Source organism: Heptranchias perlo, chromosome 13 (assembly GCF_035084215.1).
Source record: "Heptranchias perlo isolate sHepPer1 chromosome 13, sHepPer1.hap1, whole genome shotgun sequence".
Lineage (NCBI taxonomy): Eukaryota > Metazoa > Chordata > Chondrichthyes > Hexanchiformes > Hexanchidae > Heptranchias > Heptranchias perlo.
In genome coordinates this window covers 55,304,122-55,326,321 of record NC_090337.1, presented here as the reverse complement: position 1 = coordinate 55,326,321, position 22,200 = coordinate 55,304,122, and the positions used below count along the sequence as shown (strand labels likewise).

The following is a 22,200-nucleotide window of genomic DNA, read 5'->3' as shown; positions in this document are numbered from 1 at the left end:
GGCCAGGATGCCCAGCTATCCATGCCCAGCTATGGCAGGAATCCATCAAAAGGGTTGCACTTGGTACTTATGTTAGTATTAGGGATTTTCATATCAACCCCATGGCCTTAATGAATAGAGATGATTTGCCCTCAGTTAATGTTCAGGTGGTATTTGACCACAGAAACATTATCATACACATTAATTCAGGAAGCAGCCATGTTGTTTTCATTGTGCAGTAGTCCACATTGAGCACATTATTTGAAGGAAAAGAAACACTACGTGGTTGGCTGCTAGGGGACCAGGGCTATCCTCTGCATCCATGCCTGCTGCCTCTACTGAGAAAGCCCCAATGAGCAGGGGAGTACCTCAGCATCTGGTTGCTGTTCCTTGGCTATTACCTGCACCTTCAACAAAAAAAAATGTCATGCAGCTTAGGCACAATGTAAGAGTGTGTGCAAAAGGGCATTGTTTGTGCACAATGCTTGATATGGCACCTTCTAGAGGGGGCAGGTGCCCCTTGTGTAGATTCGTACCATGGTTGATGAGTCCCACAAAAAATGGGAGCAAAACTGAGACCTACAGTTACTTTTGTCTCTTTTGATACTAGCAAATATCATCACTTGCAGCTGGGGTATGGAACAGCTGGATTACTGACCTCTCTTCATACAGCTGATACTTGTGCTTTTTCTGGAAGGTGGCATTCAACCCCAAATAGGCCGTACTCCTTTGGAGCAATTATATCAGCAGCTCCAACCCTCCATCATCAATGGAAACAGAGTTGCTTACATGTCTCCACTGTGTCATTGTGGACAATTAAGCCATTTTTATGTCACAAACATAACTTCCCCTTTTATGGCACGCTTTAACCCTTTAAGAGCTGCTCCTTTGCCAGATATTTTGATCCCCAGCCAAGTGTGCTGTAGGATAAACTCTTTAGCCTATTTAAAATTAGGGTAGAACTTTAGTCACAACATTTGGTGTGACCCATCCCCTGTGCTAGAAGTGCAGGTGCATTCATGTTACAAATATGTGTGATGCTTACCCTATCAGGCCTGAGGCTTAATTTGGGGACGTCCCTCAATGGCATAATTATCAGACCTGAATTAAGACTTGCACCAATCTGTATTCAGGCTTCAATGTTGACCAGTGTGCACTATACATGGGATATGGAATAAGCCTTGGGCCTATGTGCCCAACAATAGCAGACTCTCACACTGTGTAGCACTTTGGGTGCCTCCAATTGCACTTTCAGCCTTTATGTTTAATACAGTAAATCAAGTGAGATCATTATTAATCCAAGGGCATTTAAATCTGAGGAGGGCAGTTTATTGATTTAAAAATACAGCTTCTCGATCCTAGGGAACAAGGTCTGCTTACAGGAACTGATGTGAATCCATTGAGAGAGAAAATGGTTCAATAAAAAAAACAATAAATATGGTACTTAATTCCTTCCAGCACAGTACTATATGATCCATTTAATCCTGGAAACTCTGGGAACCACTTTGCTTTCCCCTGTGGAATAATGATGTTAAAATATGTGCGGTTAAGTATACCCCAGAACTATGTGCTGCCTGTAATTTTTGCAGTATGTACGCATCTCCTAATGCATTGTCTATCTACTTTATGTGCTTACTACTTTTATTGTCTGTATTCACATCGTCTTTTAGATTGTTCTGTGCCGTGTGTTTACTTTGTAGTGTATGGTTAGATTTGCTTCAACTGCAGCAATAAGTTAATATTTTCAACATTCCAGAGTAAATGTCAATCTCAATTTGATGCAACAGTATTGAAAAAAACTAAGTATAGATAGTTGTTGATGAGATCTGATCAGGGAGAGCTGTTCAATAGAATTACTTGGCTCTCCAATACATTGCATAAGAAAGGTCTGCTGCTCTATCACATTTTAAGATAAGCTCTCTGAAGGCTCCGTTGGTAAGGGCAGAATGTGACTGAGCCATACTGACCTTCGGCTTTAAACTAAAAAGGAGGTGGGGTGGGGGAGAAGGTGCAGGTAAGGGTAAATTTATAAATCTAGAGAGAAAAGTCAAGGCCGTAAAGCAGTGTAACGATTTGGGTAAAGATAAGCAGTGTGTGTCAGGAAGGGACAGAGAGTTTAATGGTAATAGTGCATCAGTGAATAAGGACAAATCAGGGAAAAATAGTAAAAGGTTAAAATTAAAGGCGCTTTATCTGAATGCACAAAGTATTCTTAACAAGATAGACGATTTAATGGCACAAATAGAGATAAATGGGTTTGATCTAGTAGCCATTACTGAGACGTGGTTGCAGGGTGACTAAGATTGGGAACTAAATTTTTTTTTATTCGTTCACGGGATGTGGGCGTCGCTGGCAAGGCCGGCATTTATTGCCCATCCCTAATTGCCCTCGAGAAGGTGGTGGTGAGCCGCCTTCTTGAACCGCTGCAGTCCGTGTGGTGACGGTTCTCCCACAGTGCTGTTAGGAAGGGAGTTCCAGGATTTTGACCCAGCGACAATGAAGGAACGGCGATATATTTCCAAGTCGGGATGGTGTGTGACTTGGAGGGGAACGTGCAGGTGGTGTTGTTCCCATGCGCCTGCTGCCCTTGTCCTTCTAGGTGGTAGAGGTCGCGGGTTTGGGAGGTGCTGTCGAAGAAGCCTTGGCGAGTTGCTGCAGTGCATCCTGTGGATGGTGCACACTGCAGCCACAGTGCGCCGGTGGTGAAGGGAGTGAATGTTTAGGGTGGTGGATGGGGTGCCAATCAAGCGGGCTGCTTTATCTTGGATGGTGTCGAGCTTCTTGAGTGTTGTTGGAGCTGCACTCATCCAGGCAAGTGGAGAGTATTCCATCACACTCCTGACTTGTGCCTTGTAGATGGTGGAAAGGCTTTGGGGAGTCAGGAGGTGAGTCACTCACCGCAGAATACCCAGCCTCTGACCTGCTCTTGTAGCCACAGTATTTATATGGCTGGTCCAGTTAAGTTTCTGGTCAATGGTGACCCCCAGGATGTTGATGGTGGGGGATTCGGCGATGGTAATGCCGTTGAATGTCAAGGGGAGGTGGTTAGACTCTCTCTTGTTGGAGATGGTCATTGCCTGGCACTTATCTGGCGCGAATGTTACTTGCCACTTATGAGCCCAAGCCTGGATGTTGTCCAGGTCTTGCTGCATGCAGGCTCGGACTGCTTCATTATCTGAGGGGTTGCGAATGGAACTGAACACTGTGCAGTCATCAGCGAACATCCCCATTTCTGACCTTATGATGGAGGGAAGGTCATTGATGAAGCAGCTGAAGATGGTTGGGCCTAGGACACTGCCCTGAGGAACTCCTGCAGCAATGCCCTGGGGCTGAGATGATTGGCCTCCAACAACCACTAAATATTCCAGGGTACTTGACTTTTTGAAAAGACAAAGTGGAGAAGGAGGTGGGGGGTGGGGACGCGGTTAGCCCTGATAATAAAGGATGACATAAAGACAATAGTGAGAAATTGATCTTGGCCTGGAAGATCAGGAAGTAAAATCAGTATTGCTAGAGATAAGAAATAACAAGAGGCAAAAAACACTGGTGGGAGTAGTTTATAGGCCCCCCAACAGTAGTTATACTGTTGGACAGAGTATTCATCAAGAAATAAGAAGAGCTTGCAACAAAGGAAATGCAATTATTGTGGGGGACTTTAATCTTCATGTAGACTGGGAAAATCAAATTGGCAAAAGTAGTTTGGAGGACGTGTTCATGGATTGCATTCGAGACAGTTTCCTGGAACAATACGTCATGGAACCAAACAAGGAACAGACTGTTTTAGATCTTGTCTTGTGTAATAAGACAAGGTTAATTAGTAATCTCATAATAAGGGACCCTCTGGTGGTGGGGGGGGGGGTGCGGGGTAGGAGTGATCATACTATGAGAGAATTTTACATTGAGTTCAAGGGTGACGTACTTAAGTCCGAAACTAGAGTCTTAAACTTAAACAAAGCCAATTACGTAGGTATGAGGGGCGAGTTGGCTAAGCTTGATTGGAAAATTAGATTAAAAGATATGATGGTAGATAAGCAATGGTGAACATTTAAAGAAATATTTCATAATTCTCAATGAATATACATTCCATTGAGGAATAAAAACTCCACAGGAAAAGTGATCCATCCGTGGCTAACTAAAGAAGTTAAGGATAGTATTAGGTTAAAAGAAGAGGCTTATAATATTGCGAAGAAGAGTAGTAAGCCTGAGGATTGGGAGAGTTTTAGAAACCAGCAAAGGATGACCAAAAAATTGATGAAGAGGGAGAAAATAGAATTTGAGAATAAATTAGCAAGAAATATAAAAACAGATAGTAAGAGCTCCTACATGTATGTAAAAAGGAAGAGAGTAGCAAAAGTAAATGTGGGTCCCTTAGAGGCTGAGACAGCAGAAATTATAATGGGGAATGAGGAAATGGCAGAGACATTAAACAAATATTTTGTATCTGTCTTCACAGCAGAAGACACAAAAAACACACCAGAAATAGTGGGGAACCAAAGTTCTAACGGGTCTGAGGAACTTAAAGTAGTTAATATTAGCAAAGAAAAAGTACTGGAGAAAGTAATGGGACTAAAAGCCGACAAATCCCCTGGACCAGATGGCCTACATCCTTGGGTTCTAAAAGAGATAGTGGATGCATTGGTTGTGATCTTCCTAAATTCCCTAAATTCTAGAACGGTCCCAGCGAATTGGAAGGTAGCAATTGTAACCCCGCTATTCAAGAAAGGAGGGAGAGAGAAAACAGGGAACTGCAGGCCAGTTAGCCTGACATCAGTACTCGGGAAAATGCTGGAATCCATTGTTAAAGATGTGGTGACGGGGCACTTAGAAAATCAAAATATGATTCGGCAGAGTCCACATGGTTTTATGAAAGGAAAATTGTGTTTTTTGAGGCTGTAACTAGCAGGGTAGATAAAGGGGAACCAGTGGATGTAAAATATTTAGATTTTCAAAAGGCATTCGATAAGATGCCACACAAAGGTTGTTAAGGGCTCATGGGGTTGCGGGTAATAGATTAGCATGGATAGAGGATTGGTTAATGGCAGAAAAGAGAGTAGGAATAAAAGGGTCATTTTCAGGTTGGCATGCCGTAACTAGTGGGGTGCCGCAGGGATCAGTGCTTGGGCCTCAGCTATTTACAATCTCTATTGATGACTTAGATGAAAGGACCAAGTGTAATGTATCCAAGTTTGCTGATGATACAAAGCTAGGAGGGAAAGTAAGCTATGAGGAGGATACAAAGAGTCTGCAAAGGGATGTAGACAGGTTAAGTGAGTGGGCATGAAGGTAACAGATGGAATATAATGTGAGGTTATTCACTAAAGTAGGAAGAATAGAAAAACAGAATATTTTTTAAATGGTGAGAAACTATTAAATGTTGGTGTTCAGAGAAATTTGTGTGTCCTTGTATACGAAGCACAGAAATTTGCAGGTACAGCAAGCGATTAGGAAGGCAAGTGGTATGTTGGCCTTTTATTGCAAGGGGGTTGGAGTATAAGAGTGAGGAAGTCTTGCTGCAATTGTACAGGGCTTTGATGAAACCACACCTGGAGTATTGTGTATAGTTTTGGTCTCCTTACCTAAGGAAGGATATAATTGCCTTAGAAGCGTTTCACTAGAGAAGGTTCACTAGATTGATTCCTGGGATGAGCGGGTTGTCCTTTGAAGAGAGATTGAGTAGAATGGGCCTGGACTCTCGAGTTTAGAAGAATGAGAGGTGATCTCATTGAAACATATCAGATTCTGAGAGGGCTTGACAGGGTAGATGCTGAGAGGCTGTTTCCCCTGACTGAAGAGTCTAGAACTAGGGGGCATAGTCACAGGATAAGGGCTCAGACATTTAGGACTGAGATGAGGAGAAATTTCTTCACTCAGATGGTTGTGAATCTTTGGAATTCTCTACCCCAGAGCGCCGTGGATGCTCAGTCATTGAGTATATTCAAGGCTGCGATTGATAGATTTTTGGATTCTAAGGGAATCAAGGTATATGGGGACTGGGCGGGAAAGTGGAGTTGAGGTTGAAGATCAGCCATGATCTTATTGAATGGCAGAGCAGACTCGAGGGGCCGTATGACTACTTCTGCTTCTATTTCTTATGTTACTTATATAAGGTCCCATCTTCAGTTCCTGATCTGTACTGAGTTAGCTGATCTCAGTTGTATTGCCAGTTGGTCCATTACAATTGGCCTCAGCCCTCCTGGACTGGAAAGGGGAAAGTCAGTCTGGGTTCCCACTTCTTACTGCTTTTTAGTGCAACCTGACAACCTAGAAAACTAGCAAAAGCTGGCCAAGAGTTTCAAAAAAATCAAGGAAAAGCAAATGAAGAATTGCCCTAACATGTGAAAACAAGTAGTTATACAGGCTCTGTACCTTAATTGAGATTGAGATTAAGAATTTCCTGGAGATTTGCATCATTGGAATGGCACATCGACGGTGTTGGATTTTTTTCCAGCGCAGAAGTCCCAGGAAATCATGGTAGAAGTGAGATACGCCATTAGTTAAGCCGCATTATAATTTGCTGGAACTTTTACACCACTCCGCCAATACACTCGCCGAAACCATGCAAAATTGATTGTCAAAGCTCTGTTCTCCCAATCAAGTCAACGGCGATTGCTAATTTCTTGGAGTTACACTAGTTTTCTCATTGCAGCCACTTGGAATGAAAAATAATGACACAGGTGAATCGATTTAAATTCATGAGTTCAAACTAATCGATGAGCAGACATTTTATTTTATTGATATTTTTAGTTCTTAGCTGAAACGCATCAAAATACTTCTTTGTCATTGTGTGTCAGGTCTAGTGTATATTGTGTAGATGGTGTAGGGCGCTGAAGTGGGAGAAATCTATTTAGGCCTGCTTTGAGACTCAAAATGGTCAGTGCATTCGCTGCATGCCAGAAGCCAGAGGCCCAAGTTGAGCCACTGTGACTCCTCTTGGCTCCACATTAAGGTAAGTTTAAAATGAAAAAACTTGCTTTTCTGTTGGTGGCCTCCAGTGGTCCCTTTAAGGACTGCTGGTTAGGCTGAAGAAGGAACTGGTAAAACTGATCAGATCATGCCCAGCTCATGTTTCTGACCAATTTCAGAGAGAGATCTTTAACCCGGTGTTAGGCACCTCAATAGCATATGCCTGTTTAAGATGACTGCCAGGGATGCCTGAATATCGCCCGAGCCAATATGGCATTGGATGTATTTCAGATGCCCTTGGGGCAGGGGACGTAACCCCATGAAATCAGACCCTTCCACACCTATTTTGTGTCTGAGAAACAGGCGAAACGAGGTCCAATTTCGAAGTTGATGGAAAGTAAAATCGGGTGGTGGGGGGGGGGGCGGAGGAGGGTGGAAAACAGGTGGCCGACCCAATCCCGTCGGGTGGGGTATAGGTTAAAATTACCTGCTTTGTTTTTCCTATCTCATGTTTAGGATCATGCTGAGCTGTGGTGCCCACCCCTTCCAACACTTCCTTCCTTCCAAAAAGTTTTATTAGAAGTCAAAAAATCATGAGAGATGTAAAACAGGCTGCCAGTTTGCTATCACCCATTTTACACAAAGTCAAAATTACCCCCAAAGAATGTAAGAACAGAAACACTAAAAAGGACAAAAATCATGAAAAATAATGTATGAATTATATTTATGAAAAATAATAGATATTTCTCACTCAAGGTTGCAATGCAAGACTAAAATAATGGTCATAGTCTGCTTGAGCTCCACATTTATATTCTGACACCTTTTGAGCCCCTTGATTGGAGTTCATTGCTGTATGTGCCATAAAGACACGTTTGTGAAAAAAAATCAGATGTCCCTGAATTGTAGTATGCTGAGTAAATTTAATTAGAATGCTACTGCAATCCTCTAAAGGAACGATGACCACTGTTGATTTGAAAGCACATATTTCTTAGTTGGGGGTGGGAAATGCATCTTGATGTGAGATTCTGAAGTGTTAAAAGGGACAGGATATTTTTAAATAAAGAAACCTTTTTACAGGGGTCTAGAAAAATGTTTGGAAATACGAATTTTGAAGAATGACGAATGTATCCCAATTTGGAAAACATGAATTTAACAGTGAAAGTGATTTTTAGCTATTTTGATGCATCAGAGTCATTAATGTCTAGCACCGTGACAGCATGAATAAAAAAATATTTAGGAGGACAAAGTTGAGTACCTTCTCAGTGATATAAAAATTTGACATTTCATTTCATCTGCTATATTAAGTTTGATGAAAATTCACAGGGTGTCCCGCAACCTGTAACCCCGATGATAATTGAACTGAGCCTTCCTGTAGCTGAAAGCCCCTGTGTGGATAAAGCATTAAATTCAAGTCCTATGATCAATTATTTTTTAATGTATATTTTAATTTAATGCATGTTTGTCATGGGACTACGTTATGAATTTAGGCTAATGTTGAAATAACATTCCGAGAGCTTGCTTGCAGATTCCTAACGTGGCTCTTGTCCTTTCCATCCTCTTCGCGTCCATTGGGATTTTGTGCATTGGGAATAGCAGCATTTCCAGCAGAATGTAATTTTTTGAGGAATAGATGGATATTATCCAAATTAAATGTTTCTCAAAAAGGCACCAATAATCAATGAGTAGGTTTTATTGCACTAGTTTTGATACATTTCTCAAGGTTTTGGAAAACTTTCTCTTCAGCCTTGAGGACCAATGTCAAGTGATAACATTTCTTCAATATATTTATTTCAACCTTTCTATATAGATGGACATTAAAAACCAACAAATTTATTAACATTGACAATGTCACCAAGGATGCTAACTTGCTGAGGATGGGATTCCAAAACACACTAACTTAATTGCATTCTGAGTGAGGTACATAGGAGCAGGAGGAGGCCATTCAGTGAGTTCATGGCTGATCTGTATCTTAACTCCATCCACCCGCCTTGGCTCCATATCCCATAATGTTCTTGGCTAGCAAAAATCTATCGCTCTCAGATATAAAATTATTAATTGAGCTAGTATCTACTGCTTTTTGTGGGGGAGAGTTCCACACTTCTACCACCCTTTGCGTGAAGTAGTGTTTCCTAACTTCTCTTCTGTCAGTCAAAAAGGATTGCAGTCCTGTTAGACTTTTTAAATTGCAATCTTAATCCAAATCCTTATGATGTGATTCCACACCTCAAACTGCTCACAGTTTGGCACAATTAACAAACTAGGGGCCACTTTACTGATGGAAGTCACTTTGTGTCTTTAGCACTTCCCGTTTAGAGCATCATGTGGCAGATGAAGTCAAAGATGTACCTCATAATCTTCCCCATCCTGTTCCTCATCTGGAAGCAAAACAGAACTGTCTTCAGCATTGACATCTGTATCCTTGAAGAACACAAGAAAATGTTCTCCCCCAAAATAATAACAAAATGTGAAAAAAATCACTAAGAGTCACTAACAAGATCTTCAATGAGAATATTTCTGGAGGCAATCTTAAAGATGAAGGATTGCTGAACATACTTCATGTATATTGTTTATGAATGCTTTCTGCAAAAGGTTATGGTACAAACATTTCTAGACCTTGCCTCACTTCAGTAAGAGCTAATGTTTGGTATGCAATTTAACAATCAATATATGTGACAAAATATCAGAGAACCAGTTGGATGCAGGCTGCACAACCTGAGAGCCTTCAAGATGAAATATGCAAGCAGAAGCTGTGCTGCTGAATATAAAGTTATTTTTTCATGCAATATAGGATTACAACAAGTTCAAATACAAACTTCACACACTGTATGAGAAAATACTATTAATGTTGATGAAAAGTTCTTTTAAATCTGTTCATAAAAAACCTTCATACCTCTGGTTCTCACCTTAGTGTGTTCTTTGAACGGGGACAGAGTATCTCTCCATCAAATCTGTGTTTTACTGTCAACACTCAGTATTTTTTCCTCAAAGAATTTGTCAACTTTTTCAAGTCCTCTACTTGCTAATATTTTCAAAGGACAAGCTTATACTGTTGCCTGAACTTCACTGCTACGGCTCCATTAGGTTACTTACTTTCATTACTTGCTGCACTGAAGTCAATTACTATTCTATAACTTTATTTCTGCTTTAACTCTTTAACGTCATAGTATTATAGCAGGTACAGCACAGGAGGAGGCCATTTGGCCCATCGTGCCTGTGCCAGCTCTTTGAAAAAGCTATCCAATTAGTCCCATTCCCCTGTTCTTTCCCCATAGCCCTGTAAATTTTTTCCCTTCAAGTATTTATCCAATTTCCTTTTGAAAGTTACTATTGAATCTGCTTTCACCACCCTTTCAGTCAGTGCATTCCAGATCATTAAAACTTGATGCGTTAAAAAAAAATGTTTCCTCATTTCCCCTCTGGCTCTTTTGCCGATCACTTTAACTCTATGTCCTCTGGTTACCGACTCTTTGCCACTGGAAACAGTTTCTCCTTATTTACTCTGTCAAAACCGTTAATGATTTTGAACACCTCTATCAAATCTCCCCTTAATCTTTTGTAAGGAAAACAACCCCAGCTTCTCCACTCTCTCTACATAACTAAAGACCCTCATCCCTGGCACCATTCCAGTAAATCTCTTCTGCACCCTCTCTAAGGCTTTGACATCCTTCCTAAAGTGTGGTGCCCAGAATTGAACACATTAGCCAGTGTTTTATAAAGGTTTAGCATAAGTTCTTTGCTTTTGTACTCTATACCTCTATTAATAAAGCCCAGGATCTCATATGCTTTTTTAACAGCCTCTTCAAATTGTCCTGCCGCCTTCAAAGATTTGTGTATGTGCACTCCCAGGTCTCTCCGTTCTGCACCCCCTTTAAAATTATACCATTTACTTTATATTGCCTCTCCTCATCTTACCAAAATGCATCACTTCACATTTCTCTGCATTAAATTTCATCTGCCATGTGTCTGCCCATTTCACCAGTCTGTCTATATCCTCCTGACGTCTGTTACTAACCTCCACATTGTTTACTACATTTGAGTTTCGTGTCACCTGCAAACTTTGAAATGATACCCTCTATACCCAAGTCCAGTTCATTAATATATATTAAAAAGAGCAGTGGTCATCTGTCTCTATCCTTGCAGTTCCTAATAAGTTGGATGGCTTTGAACTATCCAGTGCTGTAATACCGTACGCTTGGCAAGTGATAGTGTCAGGACAGTTCAATCCTTTTAAAAGGTTATCCTTTCCTCTGCTCCACTGCTACCAATGCATGCTCCAATTCATCACCAACATTTGCTTGTTAATTATTAACAATGATGGTAATGGACTCAATGCTTAACCATATGAGAGAGAGAGTGCATCCCTGGCATTGCCTTGGCAGCTATCAGCGTACAGTTGATCAGATTCCTGGTCTGAATGGTTTAGCCACTTGCCGAGCCATTAGCTGAGCATCTTGTTAGAATTCCTTTTCCTTGTGAGGCACATCATCGCTCAAGTATTTTGCAGGCCATTTTAATTGATTCCAGCTAACACCCGCAGTAAAGCTTGCCCAACGTACATCATCTGATTTTCCATCTTCTTCAAAATCCATAATGCATCATTCAGCCACAGCGCTCAACATAGGAACATCAGTAGACCATTCAGCCCCTTGAGCCTTTTGTACCATTCAATTAGATCATGGCTGATCTGTATCTTAACTCCATCTACCCGCCTTCGTTCTGTAGCCCTTAATACCCTGGCCTAACAAAAATCTATCAATTCCGGTTTTGAAATTTTCAATTGACCGAGCCTCAACAGTTGTTTTTTTGTGGGGTGGGTGGGGGTGGGAGGGGGTGGGGTGGGGGTGGGAGGGGGAGGTGGGGGGTGGGAGGGGGGTGGGTGGGGGGGTGGTGGGGGTGGGGTGGGGGGGGTGGGGGGGGTGGAGAGAGTTCCAGATTTCCACTCCCTTTTGCGTAAAGAACTGCTTCCTGACATCACCCCTGAACAGCCTAGCTCTAATTTTAAGGTAATGCACCCTTGTTCTGAATTCCCCCACTAGAGGAAATAATTTATTTCTATTCACCCTATCAACTCCTTTTTAATCATTTTTAACACCTCAATTAGATCACCCCTTAGTCTCTTATACTCAAGGTAATGCAACCTGTCCTCATAATTTAACCCTTTTAGCCTTCTGAGTGCTTTGTACCATTTTCAATCTGTCTTCACTTGTAGTACTGTTTTTTTATGATTGAAATTGAATTTGAATGTATCGTTCACAAGGGGAAAAAAAGTTTTATTCAACATCCTTTGCACCATCAAGTGGCCGTTGAAATCATTGATTGTACTTACCGACTATCCTACTGTAGACTGGGATTACAATAATATAAGGGGCACAGAGGGGGAGGAATTTTTGAAAGGTGTTCAGGATAACTTTCTTGATCAGTACATTTCCAGCCCAATGAGGAAGGAGGCATTGCTGGACTTGTTCCAGGGAATGAAATGGGCCAAGTGAAGCAAGTGTCAGTGGGGGAGCATTTAGGGACCAGCGATCATAGTATCATAGGTTTAGAATAGCTATGGAAAAGGACACGGAGCACTCTAAAGTAAAAATACTCAATTGGGCTCAATTGGAGGAGGGCCAATTTCAATGGGATGAGAACAGATCTGGTACAGGTAAATTGGAATCAAAGATTGGCAGGCAAAACTGTAATTGAACAGTGGGCGGCCTTTAAGGAGGAGATGGTTCGGGTACAGTCTAGGCATCTTCCCACGAGGCAGAAAGGTAGGGCAACTAAAGCCAGAGTTCCCTGGATGACAAAAGAGATAGTGAGTAAGATGAAATGGAAAAAAGGAGCGTATGACAGATGTCAGGTTGATAATACAAGTGAGAACCAGGCAGAATATAGAAAGTTCAGAGGGAAGTGAAAAAGGAAATAAGAGGGACAAAGACAGAGTATGAGAATAGACTGGCAGCCAGAAAGGAATCCAAAAGTCTTCTATAGGCATGTAGACAGTAAACGGGTAGTAAGAGGAGGGGTGGGGCCGATTAGGGACCATGAAGGAGATCTACTCATGGAGGCAGAGGAGCTGGCTGAGGTACTAAATGAGTATTTTGCATCTGTCTTTACCATGGAAGAAGATGCTGCCAGAGTCTCAGTAAAGGAAGATATAGTTGAGATACTGGATAGGCTAAAAATTGATAAAGAAGAGGTACTTGAAAGAATGGCTGTACTTAAAGTAGATAAGTCACCTGGTCCGGATGGGATGCATCCTAGGTTGCTGAGGGAAGTAAGGGTGGAAATTGTGGAGGTTCTGGCCATGATGTTCCAAACATCCGTAGATATGGGGGTGGTGCCAGAGGCCTGGAGAATTGCTAATGTTACACCCTTGTTCAAAAAAGGGTGTAAGGATAAATCCAGCAACTACAGGCCAGTCAGGTTAGCCTCAGTGGTGGGGAAACTTTTAGAAATGATAATCCAGGACAGAATTAACAGTGAGATAGAGGATCAGCCATGATTGTATTGAATGGCAGAGCAGGGCCAAATGGCCTACTCCTGCTCCTATTTTCTATGTTTCTATGTCGCTTGGACAATTGTGGATTGATTAGGGAAAGCTAGCACGGATTTGTTAAAGGCAAATTGTGTTTAACTGACCTGATAGAGTTTTTTGATGAGGTAACAGAGAGGGTAGATGGGGGCAATGCAGTTGATGTGGTGTACATGGACTTTCAAAAGGCATTTGATAAAGTGCTGCACGGTAGGCTTATCATCAAGATTGCAGCCCATGGAATAAAGGGGGCAGTAGCAACATGGATACAGAATTAGCTAAGGGACAGGAAACAGAGATTAGTGGTGAACGGTTGTTTTTCAGACTGGAGGGAGGTGTACAGTGGTGTTCCCCAGGGGTCATTGCTGGGACCACTGCTTTCCTTGATATATATTAATGACTTGGACTTGGGTATACAGGGCACAATTTCAAAATTTGCAGATGACACAAAACTTGGAAGGGTAGTAAACAGTGAGGAGGATAGTGATAGACTTCAAGAGGATATAGACAGGCTGGTGGCATGGGCGGACACGTGGCAGATGAAATTAAACTCAGAAAAATGTGAAATGATACACTTCAGTAGGAAGAATGAGGAGAGGCAATATAAACAAGAGGGTACAATTCTAAAAGGGGTACAGGAACAGAGAGATCTGGGGGTATATGTGCACAAATCATTGAAGGTGGCAGGGCAGGTTGAGAAAGCGGTTAAAAAAGCATATGGGATCTTGGGCTTTATAAATTGAGGCATAGAGTACAAAAGTATGGAAGTCATGATGAATCTTTATAAAACACTGGTCCGGCCCCAACTGGAGTATTGTGTCCAGTTCTGGGCACCGCACTTTAGGAAGGATGTGTAGGCCTTAGAGAGGGTGCAGAAAAGATTTACTGGAATGATTCCAGGGATGAGGGACTTAAGTTATGTGGATAGACTGGAGAATCTGGGGTTGTTCTCCTTGGAACAGAGATGGTTGCGAGGAGATTTGATAGAGGTATTCAAAATTATGAAGGGTCTACGCAGAGTAGATAGAGAGAAACTGTTCCCATTGGTGGAAGGATCAAGAACCAGAGGACATAAATTTAAGGTGATTGGCAAAAGAACCAAAGATGACATGAGGAAAATCTTTTTTGCATAGCGAGTGGTTAGGATCTGGAATGCACTGCCCGAGGGGATGGTTGAGGCAGATTCAATCATGGCCTTCAAAAGGGAACTGGATAAGTACTTGAAAGGAAAAAATTTCCAGGGCTACGGGGATAGGGCGGGGGGCGGGGGGAGGTGGTAGGGGGGTTGGTTGGACTAGCTGGATTGCTCTTGCATAGAGCCGGTGCGGACTTGATGGGCCGAATGGCCTCCTTCCATGCTATAACCTTTCTATGATTCTATTGTGGGATCTTGGGCTATTTCCTACTTGACCAAGATCACTGAATGGTAATGTATAATGCACTTCCCTTTGCATAGATTCATTCTCATCCAAAAAAGCAAACAAGACATTCAGAACTGGTGGAAATGGATAAATCCTTTGTTGGTGTGAAGGTTCAGCATTTCTCCACTGAACAGCAAACATATCCTGCTCTTTAACAACTCAAGACATGTCCTTGCTGATTAAATATAGAGTATTTTGGTTGATTGTTGGGAAGAATTGTGCTTCAAGACTTGGTGAATATTTCTGTCGAATTACCATCAGCCAATTAATTTTGTAGGCAATTGTCTTTCACATCAAGTGATCAAAATAAAATATTAACAAAATTAATTCTTCCACAATTAATTCATCTAATTACTGTTTGCATATTTTAGATAATTAAGTCAACACTATTTTAACTCAAATGAAGTGTAATTTTCACCCATATGAACTCATTGTTCATCATGCATTTTCTAAAGATAAATGTTTCAAACTCACACATTATCTGGTGTTAATGTAAGCTGTTAGATCTGCCAGTGAATGTTAATTTTTGTTTGTGAATGTATCAGTTTGAGATATTTGCCTATTTGGTCTGGAAGGGATTGTTAGTTTTATTTATATTATGTTTCTCATAGGAAGTCAGGTTCAGGTTGCAAAGAAATTCCCAGAGTTCCAGTATACTTTTCTGAATGGATAGAAAAAAGTCTATAGATGCTAAACAAAGAGGTTTGTAAACAATTTTACAACACCAAGTTATAGTCCAGCAATTTTATTTTAAATTCACAAGCTTTCGGAGGCTACCTCCTTCCTCAGGTGAACAATGTGGAACTATAACTTGGTGTTGTAAAATTGTTTACAATTGTCAAACAAAGAGGTGGCAAGGAATTTTGATGTACTCTCCCAAAGATAAATGAGTTAGTCATTAAAATTGTTATCCATTGTGATTGTGAGACATTAGCACATTCAAAGATGTTCAGGCCACTACAGATGGCATGGTTTTCATTCACGGGATCCCAGCAGGGCCCTGAGTTAAACAGGCAATGTGGTTGCCACAGCACCCACATCAAATAAAGAGGTTTCTTATTCAGGGTGGTAACATATGAACGTACAAAAATGACGGACAGGAAAAGTCCAACTGCTCTCTCCAGCCTGTCCCATATAGTTGTGATGCCTTATGCATCATGATACAGACGCTCTCTACCCACTGGGAATGTAAGCTTCTGGGAAAGGTGAAAAGCTAGATAAAAGCCCAGGCCAATTAGAGAAAAAAAATCTGCAAAGTTCCTCTCCGACCCCGTTAGGTGATCAAAACCAGTCCAGAAGTCCACATTGATCCTGATTTATATTACAGGGTACGTACCAGGTGATCTCTGCCCCAGCCAGTAAGTTTGACTGGCATCTCAGCAAGCAAATCTTCAATACAGAGCTGAGGGAGGGGTCAGAGGAAACATTCTTTCTAGTATCATAGTAGGTACAGCACAGGAGGAGGCCATTCGGCCAATTGTGCCTCTTCTCTTTCTTTCACTCTCTCTCTATAGAAGAGTCAATCTGGAACAGTGAGAGAAGCAGAGAGATCTTATTTTTTCTTCAGGCAGTAAGGGAGGGTATGAGGCTCTAGACTGATCATGAGCACATGCAGCCTATATAACTAAGGTTAGTGCCAGTCAATTCAAAGATTGTTGACTTGTAAAGTGAGTTAAACCCATTAATAGCAGTAAAGTTATGTACTGTGTCCTGTTCTGTGATATGTGTACGTGTAATAGGGAGGTGATTGAATCACACTGGAAAATAATGTTTTGTTCATTCATATATTACATGTAAAATAAATCAGTTGTTTGGTTTACAATTGGTCTCATCTCACTAACGTACTTTTTAGCCCATCTTCCCAAAATAGGAGAAACGCACATGGTAGCACACAATCTTATTGTGGCCACGGTTCATGCTATTAATTAACTAGATATTGGACAGTGAAGGTACTCTCCAGTGCATAGAGAATGTGAAGTCCACTTACAGAAGTGACTGGTGATATTAAATACATCAGAATATCTAGTGCAGATGCAAAATTTTGAACAGTGAAGTTTTTCAGAAATGTTGGTGTGTAAACACTGAGATGGTACCCTGCTCTGCATCAAAATAAAATCAACTCACATTACATGTCAACTGATTTGTGGCATGTAACTGTAACATGACACCAAATGCAGACTTATCATTCAGTACGTGTCAGTTTAACCACTGCTATAAATTTGCAGATCAATATATCAGGTGGTAGCACTCTCACCTTCTGACTCACCTCTGATATAAATGCAAGTTATAGATTGTATTCTATTCTGACTCACCTCTGAGTCAGATGGTTATGGATTCAAATCCCACTCCAGAGTTTTGAGCATATAATCTAGGCTGATATCTCAGGAGGAGAACTTCTTCCACACAAAGGGTAGCAGAAATCTGGAACTCTCTTCTCCTAAAAGTCTGTGGATGTTTGGATAATTGGAGCTTACAGTACTGAGATCTATAGATTTTTGATAGGAAAGGTTATCAAGGGATATGGAGCAAAGGCGGGAAAATGGAATTGAGGTACAGATCAGCCATGATTTAACTGGATGGCGGAGCAGGTTCGAAGGGCTGAATGGCCTACCAGTAATCATCATGTTCCTATATTCCTAATTGGCTGCCATGTTTCCCAACATTACAACACTCACTACACTTCAAAAGTACTTAATTGGCTGTAAAATGCTTTTGGAGGTCCCTAGGTTGTGAAAGGCACTGTATAAATGCAAGTTCTCTCTCTCTAGATTGTACCCTTTGGTGCAGACACAGCTATTTGGTCATATCAGAATCCGAGGGTGAAAAGGAACAAGTCTAGTTGTGTATCTGTGTACTGGAAGAAGAGTTTTATTTGGTTAAAATAGTTATTAAATTTTCAATTTTGTGTAGGTTCACTCATATGATGCAGTTCCATAAAGGGGGTAAAGGGGTGTATATATGACACATATTAATGATGATAGCAGTACTCTAATTGTTTTGATATTGACAACACATGAACTACAAAGAGGAAGCAGTACACCAGTCAATAAAGCAATTTTGCTGTTCTGTAGTTCACAGGTGAAGCAGTTTTACTGGACTCATTAGATTATAACTATGAGAAAAATCTAGAATGCCATCACAGTTGAAGGATTCTATAAAGACACAACATATTAATCACTTCCAGAGACTGAATTCAAACCGCACTTTCTAGTATTACTTGTGGAGACATGTCAATCCACCACCAGGCTGTTGATTTCAGACTTTTAGTCTTCTTGCCTGGGAGTATTGATCATTTAGTGATCGGGGCTATGTTTTCCTTGTTTTCTCATTCGAAACATAGAAATATAGAAGTTTATATTTTTCCCATCATGTCTGTGCCAGCTCTTTGCTAGAGCAATCCAAAACAAACCTCACTGCCCAGCTCTCTCCCTTTATCTTCCTCTACTTTAAATTTTTATTTATCCAGATTTCCCTTAAAATTGGCAATTGTTTCTGACTCAACTATTCCTTGAAATTAATGGAATGAAAATTAGGCAGGTTCTATAATTAACTGCTCCACCATTTTACCACCCAGACATTGAAGACAAAATCGACCCCATCGTCTTTCCCTATTGACTCTATCAAACTCTTCAATTAAATCTCTTCTTAGCCTTTTATGGGCCAATGGAAATACTTCCAATATCTCAAGTCTCTCCTTATAACTCTAGTTTTGCATCATAAGGTTGAATCTATGTACAGTCTCTATGGCTTTAGTGCCCCTTCTATAATGGGGGGGGGGGCCCAAAACGGCACACCGTACTCTAACTGTGGCATTACAAATATTCTGTACAAATTTACAAAAATTTACTCTTGTACCTTATGCCCATGTTCATAAAATCCAAAAATGATGTTTGCTTTTTTTATCTAGCTATGCTTGCACTTTCAGGAAATTATGTATTTGAACCTCTAGGTCTCTCTGCTCATCCATACCCTTCAGTATCTTTCCATTGAGTGTACACTCCCATTCCTTGCTTTCCCTCCCAAAATATATTACCTCATAATTATCCACATTAGTTTGCATCTGTGCCCTGTCTGCCCATTCTGTTAACCTATCTCCATGCTGTTTGCCAAGCTCCCTACTTCTGTCTCATCAGCCAATTTCAAGATTATGCTCTTATACCCACGTCCAAATCATCCATGCACTCCAAGAATCAAAGTGACCCCGGGAGTACAGCACTTCCAATCTTTCTCCAATTCAAGCAATACCAATTTACCCTAAATCTTTGTTTCTGGTACGTCAACAAACACTCTATTTATGTCACTACACTTCTTCTCATACCATAAGCCTGAATTTTTCTAGCAAGTCTCTTGAGACATCTTATCAAACGACTTCTGAACATCCATATACAGTACTTCTACTACATCTAGTTTTAACACAAAAAGTGGATGTGAGTATAAGCACAAAGAATACCATTTTATACTCCTGTCTACTCTTTAACTAGAATTAGTCAATGAAGGAAAATCTACCCTTAGGATAATACATCTAAAGAACTTCTGTGAAATGTCTCGAGAAATTAGTGCTTCAGACCAGTCTCCGTGGTACCGTGTAGGTAAGTTTTTTTAAATATATGGCCTCTAGTGATCCAGTATGTTTGTTTTCTGAAATATATGAATCCTGCAAGTGCAACCAGGAACTCCGATCTGATTCACATGTTTAACACATTGGTTCTGGGCACCGCAACTCAGGAAGGATATATTGGCCTTAGAGGGGGTGTAGCGCAGATTCACCAGAATGATACTGGGGGTTAGAGGGTTAAATTATTAGGACAGGTTGCATAGACTAGGCTTATGTTCCCTCGAGTATAGAAGATTAAGGGGGTGATCTAACTGAGGTGCTTAAGATGATTACAAGATTTGATAGAGTAGATCGAGAAATTATTTCCTTTGGTGAGGGAGTCCAGAACAAGAGGGCCTAACCTTAAAATTAGAGATAGGCTGTTCAGGGGTAATATCAGGAAGCACTTCTTCACACAAAGGGTAGTGGAAATCTGGAACTTTCTCCCCCAAAAAGGCATTGAGACGAGGTCAATTGAAAATTTCAAAACTGAGATTGATCGATTTTTGTTAGGTAAGGGTACTAATGGATATGGAACCAAGGTGGATAATCAACCATGATCTAATTGAATGGTTGAGCAGGCTCGAGGGGCTGAATGGCCTACTCTTGTTCCTATGTATGTTAGATAATTGTATTTTACGGGAAGAGTAATGCCTTCAATCTGATAACTTTTACAGTCCATTAGTCCTGGTTGCAAATTAGATTGACTCCAAGACAGGAGTTTGAGTGGGTAATTTGTAGTTGTTCAAAAATTTGTCCATTTTTGGCCTTTTAAATAAATCCCCATTTCACTCCCTTTTTGCCAGTACCTTGAAGAATTGTCAATGTGAATTTGGAGAATCTCAAATGAGACCTGGTGTCCCACACTAAAAAAACTGAAAAATGCCCTTCCTTATGCACTTTATACTAGTTGTTCACTGTGGTGACTCATAAATTTCAGGGTCCAGGTAGAACTCTTAAGCACTTGAAGTCTAGAACTGGTGACGCCCATTTGGCCTGTCCAAAACAACAACTTTCAACAAACTAGGTCTGTTAAATTTTCACCCTGCTGCCCAGAAGGTGGTAAAACTTTCAAAAAGAAGCTGAAATTTTTCTTTAAGCCCTAAATCCAATTCAACAGAGGTTTCAGGAAATCAATTTAACTTAAACATTTATGTGATTTAGCTCGAATCAGCTGCTTTGCACAGATGACACTTCACAGTCCCAGAAAGACCAGAACTATTGCGTTCAACAAAGTGTTCAATCATCTATGACCCAACTTCTCAGATATTCATCCTTTTTAAGAGTTAATCAACACATGACTTACTGGTTTTTGTATGAATTGATTTCTCATACCCACTGTCCTATGGGGAGAAATTCCAATCACTGGTCTCACCTGAAACTTGTCAATTTTGTTCTTGTCTTGTGATCATAGTTTTGAGTTAAATAGCCTGTGACCATCCATTTTATGATCTCTCTCAGTACTGACTATCAATCTTGGCTCCTATTAAAATGTACCCAATTTTCTTAATCTACCTCTGCAACTCATGAGCCTTTGATTCTAGTATCATCACCTCTCTGATGCATCAATCTTTTTGAGAGTAAGGTGCCTAAAATATCACGTGCTATTCTAAATGTAGTCTTACCATTGAGTCAGTTAAAATAGCATGTTTTGACTTGCTATAAAATAGCCTCATATATTAGTGCTTGAATTGTCATGCTAATAGTTGCCTTGTGTTAACTGGATGCTTTCAGTGAATAATCACCACACCAGATCTCTTTAACTTTCATCCTTTACCATTGAATCTGCACCTACTGTTTATACTCTTCCTATTTGCCATAGCATTGAGCAAAAGGGTGCACCTTTTCCATGTTCAATTCTATTTGCTATTTCTCAATCTAGCCATTTCATTTGTCCAGATTCAATGAAAATCACCAATCTCCCTGATGCGGATTACCTGTCAATGTAACTTGGTACCAGCGAATCTGATATTACCGGCACTAGCCTCCTCATAGTTCAGGCAATATCTGCTGATAGTTCCTTGTCCAATTCATCGCTTCTTTCAGTTACCAAGACAATTATATTTTTAATTCAACGGTATGAATCCTATCTTTCTATTATCCCAAGTTGCACGTGATCCACAACTGAAGGGATGCAGGGAGACATGCAAGTTGGTGACTGCTCCCATTCTTCGACCAATGCTGCTTTTCAGACTGTAGAATAGGATTTCCATAATGGTCGTATAGTGTTGACTTCTATTGGTAGACAACTAGCCTCCACATGGCAGCTCCCAAAGTGGCATGTCTGAAATAGGGGACTTAGTGGAGTGGGATCATGAAACCCATCACCCTCCACTTTGTGATATTGCATGTTGTGCTGCTGTGTCACTCTCTCACAGCTGATTTTCAATCCAACTGGCAAATTCTATTTTGTGGACATAAATTTTTAAACAACTCATATGTGTAACCTACTGAAATCCCTTTTTGAAAATCCAAGTATATACAGGATGGTTGGTAACCAGGGGACACAGACTTAAGGTAATTGGCAGAAGCACCAGAGGGGAGATGAGGAGCAATTGTTTTACGCAGCGAGTTGTTCTGATCTGGAATGCACTGCCTGAAAGGGTCGTGGAAGCAGATTCAATAGTAACTCTCAAAAGGGAATTGGATATATACTTGAAAGGGACATAAATTGCAGGACTATGGGGATAGAGCAGGGGAGTGCAACTAATTGGATAGCACTTTCAAAGAGCCGGCACAGGCACGATGGGCCATATGGCCTCCTTCTGTGCTGTATCATT

The 22,200-nt window shown here is 40.8% G+C and overlaps 1 long non-coding RNA gene across 2 annotated transcripts in view; it reads left to right on the top strand.

The window, feature by feature from the left end:
• The window catches only part of LOC137331174 (uncharacterized), a 564,227-nt gene that overhangs the window by 334,122 nt on the left and 207,905 nt on the right, over positions 1–22,200 (top strand). The window lies entirely within an intron of this gene.